The sequence below is a fragment of the Oncorhynchus masou genome, chromosome 15 (genome assembly GCF_036934945.1).
Source record: "Oncorhynchus masou masou isolate Uvic2021 chromosome 15, UVic_Omas_1.1, whole genome shotgun sequence".
Classification (NCBI taxonomy): domain Eukaryota; kingdom Metazoa; phylum Chordata; class Actinopteri; order Salmoniformes; family Salmonidae; genus Oncorhynchus; species Oncorhynchus masou.
In genome coordinates this window covers 29,343,245-29,360,349 of record NC_088226.1, presented here as the reverse complement: position 1 = coordinate 29,360,349, position 17,105 = coordinate 29,343,245, and the positions used below count along the sequence as shown (strand labels likewise).

At 41.4% G+C, this 17,105-nt stretch overlaps 1 protein-coding gene across 3 annotated transcripts in view; it reads left to right on the top strand.

Annotated features, from left to right (window-relative positions):
* Positions 1 to 2,213: 2,213 nt before the first annotated feature.
* Positions 2,214 to 17,105, top strand: part of LOC135556105 (serine/threonine-protein kinase TAO2-like) — a 41,384-nt gene continuing 26,492 nt past the window's right edge. For 2 of the 3 annotated variants that reach the window (XM_064989028.1, XM_064989026.1), the window contains exon 1: positions 2,214 to 2,693. The gene's annotated coding sequence lies outside the window, so the exon portion shown is untranslated. The remainder of the gene's footprint in view (positions 2,694 to 17,105) is intronic. The other variant, XM_064989027.1, reaches the window with a different exon arrangement.

Here is a 17,105-nt window from a genome sequence, read left to right as displayed (position 1 = left end):
CACTCACGTCTGTAGCCATGAAGTGCTTTGAAAGGCTGGTCATGGCTCACATCAACACCATCATCCCAGAAACCCTAGACCACTCAATGTGCATACCGCCCCAACAGATCCACAGATGATGCAGACTCTATTGCACTCCACACTGTCCTTTCCCACCTGGACAAAGGGAACACCTATGTGAGAATGCTATTCATTGACTACAGCTCAGCGTTCAACACCATAGTGCCCTCAAAGCTCATCAATAAGCTAAGGACCCTGGGACTAAACACCTCCCTCTGCAACTGGATCCTGGACTTCCTGACGGGCCACCCCCAGGTAATAAGGGTAGGTAACAACCCATCCGCCACGCTCAACACAGAGGCCCCTCAGGGGTGCGAGCTCAGCCCTCTCCTGTACTCTCCGTTCACTCATAATTTCACAGCCAGACACGACTCCAACACCATCATTACATTTGCCGATGACACATCAGCCTGATCATCGACAACAACGAGACAGCGTATAGGGAGTAGGTCAGAAACCTGGCCGTGTGGTGCCAGGATAATAACCTCTCCCTCAACGTGATCAAGACAGAGGAGATGAATGTGGACTACAGGAAAAAGAGGACTGAACTGGTTGGTATCACTGCCTGGTATGGCAACTGCTCGGCCTCCGACCGCAAGGCACTACAGAAGGTAATGCGAACATTGGGGGCAAGCTTCTTGTCATTCAGGACCTCTATACCAGGCGGTGTCAGATGAAGGTCCTGAAAATTGTCAAAGACTCCAGCCACCCAAGTCATAGACTGTTCTCTCAGCTACCACACGGCAAGTGGTACCGGAGCACCAAGTCTAGGTCCAAGAGGCTTCTATCCCCAAGCCATAAGACTCCTGAACATCTAGTCAAATGGCTACCCAGACTATTCACATTGCCCCCCCCCTTCTCCACACCACTGCCACTCTGTTGTCATCTATGCATAGTCACTAATTTACTCTACCTACATGTACATACTACCTCAACTAACCGGCACTCCCCTGTAAATATTGTTATTTTTTACTGTTCCTCTTTAATTTCTTGTTACTTTTATCTCTTATTCTTATCTGTATTTTTTAAAACTGCGCTGTTGATTAGGGTCTCGTAAGTAAACATTTCACTGTAACCTGTTGTATTCGGTGCGTGTGACTAATACATTTGATTTGATTTGATTAGAAGCACAAGCATTTCGCCACACACATTAACATCTGCTAACCATGTGTATGTGACCAATAACATTTGATTTGATTTGAAAGGATCCAGGCAGTGGGACAGCAGGGTTTGGGATGCATGTTCTCCGGTTTCAGATACACCAGTGGAGGCGGCTGTCTGACGGGGCGTCATTCTTCTCTGCTGAGATACAAGCAGTAGAGTGGTCATTGGGATGGGTGGAAGAAGTGGGGTCTAAAAGGGTAATTTTGTGTTGAAACTCTGCTGCTAGTCTGGTTGCGCTGAGAGAAGGGAAGTTAAATGCACACCCAGGCCTGATAATATAGCTGTTGATGGCTCCTAATTAGGTGGGGCAGAAAGGGTGTATGGTAGGTTTTCTGTTGGTCCCAGCTCATGGTGACGAAGGCTGCTTTGAAGAGTGAGGAGGTATATGTGATGGTCCCGTTAGGGGGGATGGGAATGTAGGAGCATCATATCAGAGCGGTTGACCCAGGAGTGGCAATGTGAGTGGAAGAGAGACGAGGGGGTAGGCAGCTTTCCTCTATCCAGAACTATGTGAGGTAGTATGTATCTTGGGAGGGAAAGAAGGAATGGTGTTATTTTGACAAGGCTGGGGCATTGTGGATTGCTCGTGGGGAAAACCCCAGATGGAAAGTGTAAGGAATGTGGGGAGGTAGAGACTGTGAAGCATGCTGTGTTATATTGCAAACAGTATGCTGAGGATAGGAGGATATTTTTTGGTGAGCTGACTGAGTTGGGTGTAATGTGTAACCACATTTTTCCTTGTAGCTATTTTGTGCACAAATGACAGACAGAGTGCAATAGCAAGTTGTTGGGGTTTCTTTCGTCCACCTGTCTGCACCTACGGGTGTATATTTCACTCTCCAGCCTGAGAAAGGCAGCAATACGCATTACAGCGTCTAGTGCGCAGGAAACGGACACGAATAAGAAGAAGCCACCCACACAGATAGAACAATGAGATTTAGTTATACAAATATTTGACAACCATGCGCCTTACTTCCGGTTTCCGCTCCCGACCCTCTCACAGCCATCTTGGTTTTTTTTCTGAACAAAAAAAGGGGGTGAGACAGAAAAACACTGACGGGGAGAAGCATATTAGACATTGTAGAGACTTGAAGGAAAGACGGATGTAGTGATACCATACGATATGAAAGGAAAGGGAGCAGGTGAGGTGGAAGAAGACCAGCCGCACCCCGTATACAGCTAACGTTAGCTGGTAGTTAGCCAGCTAAGCTAACTGGCTAACCAGTTAGGTACGGATTAAGTAGCTAGTCAGACAGCTAGCTAGGCGAGTTTATGCTCAATCCTACCGATTGCCAGCCTAGGACACTGAGAACAAATCAAATTAATCATCGGATGTATATGAGAAGGAAATCGATGACAATGCATTGTACGTCGATTTGAGATGCTCCATTGAAGAGACCACCACTAACGTTACTAGTATTGGATAATTATTTTTTTTCGTAGCTAGAGCGGGATCATAACAAGCCGTGGTAAGTGTTGCAATTTATTGTCAACAATGATGGCTAGCTCGTTAGCGCTATTTAGCCAGTTTGTGATTCTGGCCTTCGCGTGTATTTAGCATCGGAATAGGTTACTTATCAATTGACTGGCCAGCTAGCTAGCTTACCAGCTAACGTTAACTGTCTTTGCTGGCAAGGCACAGCTAACTAGCTTGCTAAACTAACGACTGTATGGTGTTTGCAGACATCCATCGATAGCTAATTAGCCATCATGCTAAACTTAAGTCGGCTGACAGTGACATGCTTGAGCCCCAAAATGTATTGAAACGACCCTGGGTTTATAAGCGCGGATATCGACCCTGCCGCTTGAGCATGCTTTTGGGGCACAGTCGATTGAGCGCTGGACTTCCGGCTAGAAGGCCGATGGTTCGAGACCTGCACCCTGCCAGTTTCTTTACAGTACCATCCTAACTATGACATTGTCTAATATGGATAACTGGCTAGATAGTTATCTAAATGACCACACTTATTTGAGCATAGACTGACTTGTACACGTGTAGTTTAACAAAGTTGAAAGTGAGTGAGACGCATTGTATATTATAATTTATTCTTAACTGACTTGCCTAGTTAAATAAAAATACAAATTAAATGCATTGCCAAGCCAAGGTCCTAGTTGAAAATATATCCCATCTTCAACCTAGGGCGAGACCCGGGTTTGAACCCCATCTGTCACTCAAGACCCATTACATGCCATGACACCATAGAAATAAGTGAACGACACATTATGGTTTTATTGTAGCCAAGCATTCCATGACCCAATTCCTATATTCCAGAATTAGTTCCTCTAGCTACATGGCTAGAGCAGATTTCAATGCACGGTCCCCCATGTTCATTTACCCACCGTTTAGCTACTAGCTTCCTACTTTACTATGATTCACATCACGCTGTAAAAACGGTGAATACATACTAGAACAAAATGGGGGAAAATAGGGAATGGAAATTAGTGTAACATTGAAGAATTGGATCAATTTCAAACCAAAATTATAGGCCATGAATTCACAACAGCTCAATATCTCCCGAGTGTTTATTACTTGACAACACCTATCGGTGATATGCTCAGTGCAGCCACTGATTACATCGCAGTTAACTAGATCAAGATGTAGTTCTTCTGTGCTAACATGAGTCTCGAATTGAGCACCAATAGACTGTTATTGTGTAACAGAGCATAGCATATTGAGTATTTTACTTTAAAGCGGTGGGTTTGGTTCACTGGATTTCTATAAAGACCATACAGTCCATATAATGTACAGACATGGCATGTCCTTTCCACACACACCCCACCCCTTTACACACACACACACTCTTGCACACTCACAAACACTTGTCTCACACAAATTATTTTAAAGGTTTGCTTTAAAGAGAGCATCCCAAGCCCAGTGGGGGCCCAGGGGCGATGTCTTGATGCATTCACTCCAGACTGAATCACTGGAGCTGGTTACGTTAGCTCTGCTCTTTTCTCTCCAGCGGTCACACTCAAAACCAACCGAGACTTAGGCATCAAACTTTCTTTATTCCTTGAAATAGGCTAATCACTGATCTCACGTGTCATGTAGGTGGAAGGCCATGCTCTCACCTATACAACCATGTGAGATCAATTATTATTTTGAGGGAGGGAGGGAGGGAGGAAGGAGGTGGCATTTGAAGAGTGTTTGAATAGGAAAATAGGGACTTGGCTGTTTAACGGGATAGTTCATCATCAAAATCTCAATTTGTCTGCTATCTGCAGGTCAGATATCAATCTTGAATGAATGGGAAATATAGGTCCTGGGTAAATCCATTTGAATTCAATCACTTTTTGACAGCATCCCCTTTGATTCAAACTTAACTTTCTATACATGTTTGCCCGTGGAAGATTTGGTCAGAAAGTTACTTTTTGGACCTGAATGCCAAAACATTCAGGAGATAAAGGTGCTCAAAGTTGACCCATTTTGCATACTCCACCATACCATGAGACATCCATGTCTTCATCACTGGACAAGATGAACAGCTGAGTTTTCTGTCATTTTAAAAGCTTACAAACATGGTTGTAAAACTATTGTAATATTTGTTTAAAAATTATACAGTACCAGTCAAGTTTACACCTCATTCAATGATTTGTATTTTTACTGTGTTCTACATTGTATAATAATAGTGAAGACATCAAAACTATGAAATAACACATGGAATCATGTAGTAACCAAAAAAGTGTTAAACAAATCAAAATATATTTTAGATTCTTCAAGTAGTCACCCTTTGCCTTGATGACAGCTTCATACACTCTTGGCATTCTCTCAACCAGCTTCACCTGGAATGCTTTTCCAGCAGTCTTGGAGGAGTTCCCACAAATAATGAGGACTTGTTGGCTGGTTTTCCTTCACTCTGCGGTCCAACTCAACCCAGACCATCTCAATTGGGTGGAGGCCGGGTGATCTGATGCAGTACTCCATCATTCTCCATGGTCAAATCGCCCTTACACAGCCTGGAGGTGTGTTGGGTCATTGTCCTGTTGAGAAACAAATGATTGTCCCAGAAGGGATGGCTTATCGCTGCAGATTTCTAAGTAAATCACTGTCACCAGCGGTTGGAACCAAAAATCTCAGATGTCAACTGATTAGGATTTTTTTAACACAGATACCAATTATTGGAGGACCAAAAAAAGTTGATGCTGATTTATAATGACAACTACAACAATACTGAATGAACACTTTTATTTTAACTTAATATAATACATAAAATCTATTTAGTCTCAAATAAATAATGCGACCTGTTCAATTTGGTTTAAATAATGCAAAAACACAGTGTTGGAGAAGAAAGTAAAAGTGCAATATGTGCCATGTAAAAAAAGCTCATGTTTAAGTTCCTTGCTCAGAACATGAGAACATATGAAAGCTGGTGGTTCAATATTCCCAGTTCTTCAATATTCCCAGTTAAGGAGTTTTAGGTTGTAGTTATTATAGGAATTATGACGCGTTGACTATTTCTTTCTATAACATTTGTATTTTTATATACTTTTGACTATTGGATGTTCTTATAGGCACTTAGTCTTGCCAGCCTAATTTAGGGAGATGATAGGCTTGAAGTCATAAACAGCGCTGTGCTGTTAAATATTGCCTGCTAACATGAATTTCTTTTAACTAAATATGCAGGTTTAAAAAATATATATACCTCTGTGTATTGATTTAAAGAAAGGCATTGATGTTTATGGTTAGGTACATTTGTGCAAAGATTGTGCTTTTTTCGGCAAAGCACATTTGTTAAATCATCACCCGTTTGGCGAAGTTGAAGTAGACTGTGGTTTGATGATAAATTAATAGGCAACGCATTGATTATATGCAAAGCAGGACAAGCTAGTTAACTACATGTGGTTGATGATATTACTAGATTAACTAGTGATTATGTGAAGATTGATTGCTTTTTATAAGTTTAATGCTAGCTAGCAATTTACCTTGGCTCCTTGCAGCCACAAGGTCCTTTTGACGCTGCACTCGCGTAACAGGTGGTCAGCCTGCCACAGTTTCCTCGTGGATTGCAATGTAATCGCCCGTAATTGGCATCCAAACAGGCAGATTACTGATTTGTTGTGTGAACTTGAAATCGGCCCTAATTAATCGGCCATACCGATTATGGGTCAACCTCTAGTTTGGACTCATCAGACCAAAGGACAGATTTCCACCGGTCTAATGTCCATTGCTCGTATTTCTTGGCCCAAGCAAGACTTTTCTTATTATTGGTGTCCTTTAGTAGTGGTTCTTTGCAGCAATTTGAACATGAAGAATGATTCACGTAGTCTCCTCTGAACAGTTGATGTTGAGATACCCTTTGTCTATATTTCTGTGTTTTCAATATGTTTCCTATGGAGGATTGACTGTATCATTTAAAATGACAGATTACCTTTCAAGTCAAAATTCTCTGTGAACCTCCAACCATCTTTGTGGTACCATTTTTGAAAGTTGAAATTTCAATTATATTCACATTTTAGTACATTTTTCAGTCATAACATTACACCCACCTTGTATTCAAGAGCACAGTGTGTCTACCAATTGTGGGCACATAACAAAATTCAGATGATTTAAAATAGGGTCTAAGCTACAACATGCGAATATGAAAATCTGAGTTGACACATTTTTTAGATAATTGAAGGTTTAACACGGATGGGGGAATGATGTAATTTTTATAAAATAAAAATCAAGAAATTATACCAAACAATTTAAACACAATAGACAACCATTTCAAAGATTTTACAGTTACAGTTCATATAAGATCTTCAGTCTATTTAAAATAAATTAGGCCCTCATCTATGGATTTCACGTGACTGGGCAGTGGTGCAGCGGTGGGGGGCCTGGAAGGGTATAGGCCCACCCACTTGGGAGCCAGGCCCAGCCAATCAGAATGAGTTTTCCCCCACAAGGGCTTTATTACAGACATAAATATTCCTCAGTTTCATCTGCTGTCCAGGTTCCTGACCTCAGATGATCCCGCAGGTGAAGAATCCGGATGTGGAGGTAGGCTGGTGGGGTTACACATGGTCTGCGGTTGTGAGGCCGGTTAGACGTAGGGATGTTATGGTTACCGTATTACCGACTCACCGGCGGTCATGAAGGCAGTCAAATACCATGTGACCGTTTAGTCGCGGTAATTAGGCTTCTACTAGCTCTGATCCTGCGGCTGGTCATTAGTAGCCTACCAAACTTGCTAACTGCCTGTCACGCAGCACTCTATTGTCCATCTAATCACTCTGACGTCAATGCAACTGTATTCAGAAATCTAATCAAATATTTCATTAGAGCTCATGTTGCTCAACAGTTCTAACGGCTATGAAATTGCGCGAGAAAAGAGTGATGGTCTCGCTAAAAAAACGGATCCCATCAGCTTTCTATAGGCTAGGCATACTATATTTGTTTCTGAACTTTCCTAATATTAAGCACATTGCTTATCTTTACAACAGGAGTCTAGCCTACCTGGCTGGCATGAAAATGCCCCTGTTTAGAGACAGGTGCATGACAATGGTCCATTCTAAATCCAAACAAATTTCACACACACATACATACAGTTGAAGTCAGAAGTTTACATACACTTCAGCCAAATACATTTATACTCAGTTTTTCACAATTCCTGACATTTAATTCTGGTAAACATTCCCTGTTTTAGGTCAGTTAGGATCACCATTTTATTTTAAGAATGTGAAATGTCAGAATAATAGTAGAGAGAATGATTTATTTCAACTTTTATTTCTTTCATCACATTCCCAGTGGGTCAGAAGTTTACATACTCAATTAGTATTTGGTAGCATTGCCTTTTAAATGGTTTAACTTGGGTCAAACATTTTGGGTAGCCTTCCACAAGCTTCCCACAATAAGTTTGGCGAATTCTGGCCCATTCCTCCTGACAGAGCTGGTGCAACTGAGTCAGGTTTGTAGGCCTCCTTGCTCACACACGCTTTTTCAGTTCTGCCCACACATTTTCTATAGGATTGAGGTCAGGGTTTGTAATGGCCACTCCAATACCTTGACTTTGTTGTCGTTAAGCCATTTTGTCACAACTTTGGAAGTATGCATGGGTCATTGTCCATTTGGAAGACCCATTTGCGACCAAGCTTTAACTTCCTGACTGATGTCTTGAGATGTTGCTTCAATATATCCACATTATTTTCCATCCACATGAAGCCATCTATTTTGTGACCAAAACAGTTTTGTTTCATTAGACCAGAGGACATTTCAGAGGACATTTATCCAAAAAGTACTGCATGTCCCCATGTGCAGTTGCAAACTATAGTCTGGCTTTGTTATGGCAGTTTTGGAGCAGTGGCTTCTTCCTTGCTGAGCGGCCTTTCAGGTTATGTCGATATAGGACTTGTTTTACTGTGGATATAGATACTTTTGTACCTGTTTCTTCCATAATCTGCACAAGGTCCTTTTGCTGTTGTTCTGGGATTGATTTGCGCTTTTCGCACAAGTACGTTCATCTCTAAGAGACAGAACGCGTCTCCTTCCTGAGCGGTATGACGGCTGCGTAGTCCCATGGTGTTTATACTTGCTTACTATTGTTTGTACAGGTGAATGTGATACCTTCAGGCGTTTGGAAATGGCTCCCAAGGATGAGCTGCACTTGTGGATGTCTACAATTTTTTTTGTTGGTTTCTTTTGATTTTTCCCATGATGTCAAGCAAAGAGGCACTGAGTTTGAAGGTAGGCCTTGAGATATATCCATAGGTATATCCAATTGACTCAAATGATGTCAATTAGCCTATCAGAAGCTTCTAAAGCTTCTACATTTTCTGTAATTTCCCAAGCCGTTTAATGGCACGGTCAACTTAATGTGTGTAAACTTTTGACTGGAATTGTTATACAGTGAATTATAAGTGAAATCTGCCTGGAAACAATTGTTGGAAAAATGACATGTCATGCATGAAGTAGATGTCCTAACCGACTTGCCAAAACTACAGTTTGTTAACCAGAAATTTGTGGAGTGGTTGAAAAACGAGTTTTATTGACTCCAACCTAAGTGTATGTAAACTTCTGACTGCAACTATTTATTTTTTATTATTATTTAGTATATGTAAAGACATTATTAAATCGACAATAGTCTGATGGGCGACAATATTAGCCTATCACTTTTAAATTATGTATAAAAGCCTTTTTTTGTGCGACTTTTTCGAATCATAGTCGCACCCATAGACCTATATTTTGCTAAGTGTTGTGTCACAACTGAAGTGGCCAATAACTTCTTTAAATTAAGCACAATCTCCTTTACAAGGGGTGTAGGGCCTAACTGGCATAAGCAGAGTGTGAGTTTCAAGTTTGGGGTAGATCATTTTCACCTAAAAAATGCACCTTTTATAATAAAAGCATTACATGCATAATCGCATTTGTGGTCACTTTTGATTATGTGGTTTTCCAGCTAATAGAACATTTGTGCTTATTGCTTATTTTTGATGCTAGTGGTTAGGGTTCCACATTTTGGACTATTCAGAATGGTAACTTTCTGTCGGAATTAACAGGAATATATGGGAATTAATGGAAAAATGTGCAAAGTAATATTAATGCCATTTAAATGTAATGTTTTTTTGCATTGGACAAGTTTACCATATCATATTGGGACAAACACAACCCTTTTATCTTATAAGTAGACATATTTGCAAATGATTAAATCCTTCAAATAGGAAAAAACAAACAATTTAGCAACCAGTTGGTAGCAGAACTTTAATTAAATGAGTTGACTCTTCACATGGGATGATTTCACTGAACAACAAAAGGGAATATTGAATGATCCCCAGTGATCCCATCGCATCTCCCAAATACATTTTCAACATCTGTAAAATGGTAGTCTAGAAACTAAGGCTTTGGTTGTCTTCCTCTCAGGCTTCAATGTTTTCTCCCTTGACCTCCTCAATGTCCACCTCTGGAACATCAGACTCTGAGGCCTCATCTTCAGTGTCACCCCAACCTTGTTGAGGATGGCTCGTTGTCAGGCCCAAAAAGTCTCAAATTTGCCCAGATGGCCACCAATTTTTCAACCCTTGTATTGGTCAGCCTGTTGCGTGCTGTGTGTGTTCCCAAAAAAGGACCAGTTGCGCTCTGAGGCGGCTGATGTTGGTGGGATTTGGAGGGGGAAAGAGCCTCAGATCCACAAAGTCCTTTCCACCAGGTGGCTGATGAGATATGTTGGCACAATTGCCATATTGCATCTCGATCCCAAAGCCCTTGCTTGGAAGTGTACTTCGCCAGACTGCCAAGAACCTTGCCCTCATCCAGGCCAAGGTGGCGAGACACGGTAGTGATGACCATAGGCCTTCTATGCACCAGACATGATGCTCTTGCCAGCATCCACGAGGTCCAACATGTACACTGCAGTGTGTAGGGCTTCAGGCAGAAGTCTTCACTCTTTTTGATGTATTTCAGAACTGCAGTTTGCTCTGCTTGGAGCAGTAGTAAAGTGGGCAGGGCAGTACGGATTTCTTCTCTTACATCTGCAAGCAGAGTCTGAACTAGAGGTCGACCGATTAATCGGAATGTCCGATTAATTAGGGCCGATTTCAAGTTTTCATAACAATCGGAAATCGGTATTTTTGGGCACCGATATTTTTATTGTAATTTTTTTTTTTTCACCTTTATTTAGTCTTTATTTAACTAGGCAAGTCCGTTAAGAACACATTCTTATTTTCAATGACGGCCTAGGAACGAGGCAGAACAACAGATATTTGTAAGTTGCGAGCTAGCATTAAAGTTATCTTACAAAAAACAATCAATCAAGGACTGTCGTTGCACCAATGTGTACTTTACCGTAAACATCAATGCCTTTCTTAAAATCAATAGACAAGTTTATATTTTTTTCAACCTGCATATTTAGCTAAAATAAATCCAGGTTAGCAGGCAATATTAACCAGGTGAAATTGTGTCACTTCTCTTGCGTTCATTGCATGCAGAGTCAGGGTATATGCAACAGTTTGGCCACCTTGCTCTTTGCAAACTAATTTGCCAGATTTTTACCTAATTATGACATAACATTGAAGGTTGTGCAATGTAACAGGAATATTTAGACTCATGGATGCCATGAAATACTGAACGGAATAAACGTTTTGTTTTCGAGGTGATAGTTTCTGGATTTGACCTAAGGCTCATTTCTGTGTGTTTTATTATAGTTAAGTCTATGATTTGATATTTGATAGAGCAGTCTGACTGAGAGGTGGTAGGCAGCAGCAGGCTCGTAATAGTCAAAGGAATATGGTTTAGAGGGAGAGTCGACGCGTTATAATTCCTGTAATAACTTGCGGCTGAACTTGAAAGGGGTTCCTTCTTTATTTTACCGTTCATGTCTTCCATACAGAATGTCTTGATCTACTTCAAATAAGGTCTGTGTTTCGTGTAGGCTTAAACCGCCTCGGCGTTTTGATACCCGTGTAAATCTCACTAGGATAAGGTAAGGTTTGTCAAAATAATGATCTTCGCTTATATTTAGCCAATATTGATTAGAGTTACCTTGTCCTATGGATATCTACACAGTTATAAAATTGGTAAGGTGGTGTAAGCCTTCACGAAACACAGACCTTATTTTAAGTGAATCTAAAAATATCCTATGGAATAAATGATTGAAGGAACCGCTTTTCAGATTCTGCTAGGTGTCATGGGAATCATGACTCGCACTTTGGTAGTCAATTCTTACCATGTCCATTATTAAAATAGGATTTCCTGCATATAGAAATTGCAGTTTTTGTTTTCAACATTCATCACAGGTAACTTAAACTCTATTTTTATTCAAACAGTTGAGAGTATTTGACTCCTAAGCAGACTGTTCAGTATCATTGTCTCTTCAGAGCTGTGTGTGTTTACAGATGGTAGAGAAAAGCAGAGCACCAGTGTGGGACTATTACATGGAATTGGCACCAGGGAAAGCAAGGTGTCTTATTTGTGATAAAGATGTAAGCATGGGGTCAGCAACGGCTAAATCAAAAAATACCACCAACCTGTGGAATCACCTTAAGGACACCCATCCAAAAGCCCATATGTATTATATTAAGTTAAAATAAGTGTTCATTGTTCATTCAATGTTGTTGCAATTGTCATTATTACAAAAATGTGTGTGTGTATATATATGTATATATATATGTGTGTGTGTATATATATATGTGTGTGTGTATATATATGTGTGTGTATGTGTTATATATTCATTCAAAAAATCGGTATCGCCTTTTTTGTCCTCCAATAATCGGTATCGCCGTTGAAAAATCATAATCGGTCGACCTCTAGTCTGAACATCAAACAGGATGGCATTGTTTCCCTCAATCTGGGAAATGGCTACTGCTATAGGTTTCAGGAGTTTCAGGCTGCTTACCACTCTCCCAAAATACATCATCCAGGCGGATCCTCTTGATGTGGCTGTCCATATTGGCAGACTGTGATATGGCCAACACTCCAACGGGTGTTGCTGGGCAGCTTCAATGTTGTGCTCTTATTCTTCTCACTTTGCTTGGTGAGGTGGATTGCTGCTATAACTTGATGACCCTTCACATACCTAAACATTTCCCTGGCTCTCTTGTAGTGTATCCATGGGTTTCAGTGCCATGATGTCCTTGAGGAGCAGATTCAATGCATTAGCATCACAGCCAATGGGTGTAATGTGAGGTTAGGAATACTCCACTTTAGACCAAGCAAGCATCATGTTCGGCAGCATTGTCTGTCCCCAGTGCAAATACCTTCTGTGGTTTAATGTCATTGACTGCCTTGAGCTCATCTGCAATGTAAAGACCGGTGTGTCTGCCCCTTGTGTCTGTGCTCTTGTTGAATACTGATTGAGGGGTGGAGATGATGTAGTTAGTTATTCCTTGCCCACGAACATTTAACCACCCGTCAGAGATGATTGCAATAGTCTGCTTTCTCTATGATTTGCTTGACCTTCACTTGAACTCTGTTGAACTCTGCATCCAGCAAATGAGTAGATAAAGCATGTCTGGTTGGAGGGGTGTATGCTGGGCGAAGAGCATTCAGAAATCTCTTCCAATACACATTCCCTGTGAGCATCAGAGGTGAACCAGTTGCATACACAGCTCGAGCAAGACCTTCATCAGCATTTCTCTGACTACCTCCATAGAGTAAAAAAAAACTAATGATCACAGGAGGACCATGAGCTGTTGCTATCGATAAGGTGTCATTTTCATCATTTCCACCTCGTAGAAGTAGATGGTAATTTCCACCGTTTTGTCAGAGGTTGCTTGTTGTGAGCGCTGAGGGAACTTTATGCACTTGACCAGATGATTCTGCATCTTTTTTGAATTCTTCACATATGATTTGGCACAGTATTTGCACATGTACACAGCTTTTTCTTCTACATTAGCTGCAGTGAAATGTCTCCACACATCAGATAGTGCCTGTGGCATTTTCCTGTAAAGATTAGAAAAAGAATGAGTTAAAAAAAATACAATTCCATGTACAGATAATTGGTTAAGCAGATTAAACAACTGCTTTGTAAGATAAATGTTTAAAATGAAACCTGTATGGAAACAGTTTAATTAACACTCCTCAGTTTGCAGGCTCAAGCAAGCTAAAACCCCACATGGTAGCAAAAACTAACTAGCAGAAATTGTTAACTTGTTATAAATGATTTAAACACACTTTTCTATAGGATATTATTTACTAGTTAACACAAAATCATGTATGTCATATAACATATATTCACCCCGCCCAGTATTGTAGTCAAAACTTACCAGAAAGCATGTAGTCCTTGTCTGACTAGTAGTGTGGGCTCAATAGCATCTCATTAGTGTGCAAGATCTTGAGAATCAGCTGCACATGTGGTGGAAGAATGCACTGTGCATGCAGAGGTTTGCAATTCCATTGAATTGGTTGTAGTTTAAACAAAATGACCAGGTGGCGAATCGCATCTCTGCATGTCTGGCAGACATATCAGCGTGGATGACGGATCACCACCTCAAGCTGAACCTCGGCAAGACGGAGCTGCTCTTCCTCCCGGGGAAGGACTGCCCGTTCCATGATCTCGCCATCACGGTTGACAACTCCATTGTGTCCTCCTCCCAGAGCGCTAAGAACCTTGGCGTGATCCTGGACAACACCCTGTCGTTCTCAACCAACATCATGGCGGTGGCCTGTTCCTGTAGGTTCATGCTCTACAACATCCGCAGAGTACGACCCTGCCTCACACAGGAAGCGGCGCAGGTCCTAATCCAGGCACTTGTCATCTCCCGTCTGGATTACTGCAACTCGCTGTTGGCTGGGCTCCCTGCCTGTGCCATTAAACCCCTACAACTCATCCAGAACGCCGCAGCCCGTCTGGTGTTCAACCTTCCCAAGTTCTCTCACGTCACCCCCTCCTCCGCTCTCCCACTGGCTTCCAGTTGAAGCTTGCATCCGCTACAAGACCATGGTGCTTGCCTACGGAGCTGTGAGGGGAACGGCACCGCAGTACCTCCAGGCTCTGATCAGGCCCTACACCCAAACAAGGGCACTGCGTTCATCCACCTCTGGCCTGCTCGCCTCCCTACCACTGAGGAAGTACAGTTCCCGCTCAGCCCAGTCAAAACTGTTCGCTGCTCTGGCCCCCCAATGGTGGAACAAACTCCCTCACGACGCCAGGACAGCGGAGTCAATCACCACCTTCCGGAGACACCTGAAACCCCACCTCTTCAAGGAATACCTAGGATAGGATAAGTAATCCTTCTCACCCCCCCTCCCCTTAAATGATTTAGATGCACTATTGTAAAGTGGCTGTTCCACTGGATGTCAGAAGGTGAATTCACCAATTTGTAAGTCGCTCTGGATAAGAGCGTCTGCTAAATGACTTAAATGTAATGTAAATGTAAAATATGCCACAAGATCTAGAATTGCCTTGTGTATCCCACAAAAAAGGTTGAATTTAACCTTTCTAGGGTATGTGGGACACACCTGGCCAACATCCAGTGAGATTGCAGAGCGACAAATTCAAATACAGAAATACTCATTATAAAAATTCAGAGAAGATACAACTATTTTACATTGGTTTAAAGATTAACTTCTTGTGAATCCAACCACAGTGTCAGATTTCAAAAATGCTTTACGGCGAAAGCATACCTTAAAATTATTTAAGAACATAGCTCAGCAGACAAATCATTACAAACAGTAACCAGCCAAGTAGAAGAGTTACACAAGTCAGAAATGGAGAAAATTAATCACTTACCTTTGATCTTCATATGTTTGCACTCAGAAGACATTCATTTATTCAATAAATGTTCCTTTTGTTCGATAAAGTCTCTCTTTATATCCGAAAACCTCAGTTTTGTTCGAGTTTTCTTCAGTAATCCACAGACTCAAACGCAGTCGCAACAGGCAGACATAAAAATCCAAATTGTATCCGTAAAGTTCATTAAAAACATGTCAAACGATGTTTATATTCAATCCTCAGGTTGTTTTTAGCCTAAATGATCGATAATATTTCAACCGGACAATAACGTCATCAAAAGGTAAACAACAAAGGCACTCTCTTGGTCGCGCGCATTAAAAGCTCTGTGACACGGCAGGGTCCACTCATTCCGACTGCTCTTACTCCCTCATTTTTCAGAATACAAGCCTGAAACGATTTTAAAGACTGTTAACATCTAGTGGAAGGCAATTTGAGTCCTCAGTCAATGGATACTGTAATGGCATTGGATAGAGAACTACAAAACCAAAAAAGAAACTACTTCCTGAATGGATTTTTCTCAGGTTTTTGCCAAATCAGTTCTGTTTAAAATGCTGCCCCCTATCCTAAAGAAGTATTAAGCAACATTCCCAAAATTGGGAATTGGGCATCCCACAACTGTACAAGACTATTTGGAATATTTTATTTCTTGCACAGCAAGGGGATAGTAGATTGGCATAGTCTAGTGCTTTTGCTGTTCATTAGGCCTTCTCATCTTGTTGGTTGATGAAAAGTAAATGTGGACAGTTCTTCCAATATCTTCAATATGCACCTCGGAATTAAATAAGGACACGCTCAGTTGCATATTCAATGGGTCTGTCTTCACTTGTAGCCTATGAGAAAGACCCCATCATGTGATGGAGAGCAATGTGAGTGAGAGGTGCTTCGGAGCGCACAGCATTCCAGGCGAAGGGCACAACGCAGCACTCCAGGCCAAGGGCACAATGGCCACTGGCCACAAAAGGCATGGTTTGTCTTAGGGTGCAATGCTGCCAGGAAATTTGAAGCATGATCAAGTTCTTGTCAAATTGTGAATGAGACTGAAGTGTGTGTGGGTGTGTAGCCTGCGCAAAAAAAAAAAAGCAGAGCTCATGCCTTTCAAGCAACTTTTTTCAAATCATCGTTAGTCGCATCATGCAGCCGTACCATGTATTAAAAATCAAAACGTATAGCCCAACGTTTGTAGAGCAACTTAAGTTAACACATTAATAAATCTAAATTAAGCATATAGGTGTGCTTATTTATTTGTTTAACTGACGTGTATACCTATATAACGACGATACATGACGTAATGACGCTACGTACATTTTGTGCTGCACTTGCAATACAGCATTCCTAAACTACCCCACAATGTCTGTGGATCGACCAGTCAACAGGTCAAGCAGTCATTTGAAAGAGTAACAAAATTTCAGCGAGACAACTCAAAGGTGAAATCCATTAACGCCAAGATAATGGAATTCATTGCCCTTGACAATCAACCGTTCTCTGTCGTGGGTGATGTTGGCTTTCGGCGACTGGTCGAGCACCTTACAGTTAACTAGTCCAACGCAATAACGACCTGCCTCTCTCTCGTTGCACTCCACAAGGAGACTGCCTGTTACGCAAATGCAGTAAGCCAAGGTAAGTTGCTAGCTAGCATTAAACTTATCTTATAAAAAAACAATCAATCATAATCACTAGTTAACTACACATGGTTGATGATATTGCTAGATATTATCTAGCGTATCCTGTGTTGCATAT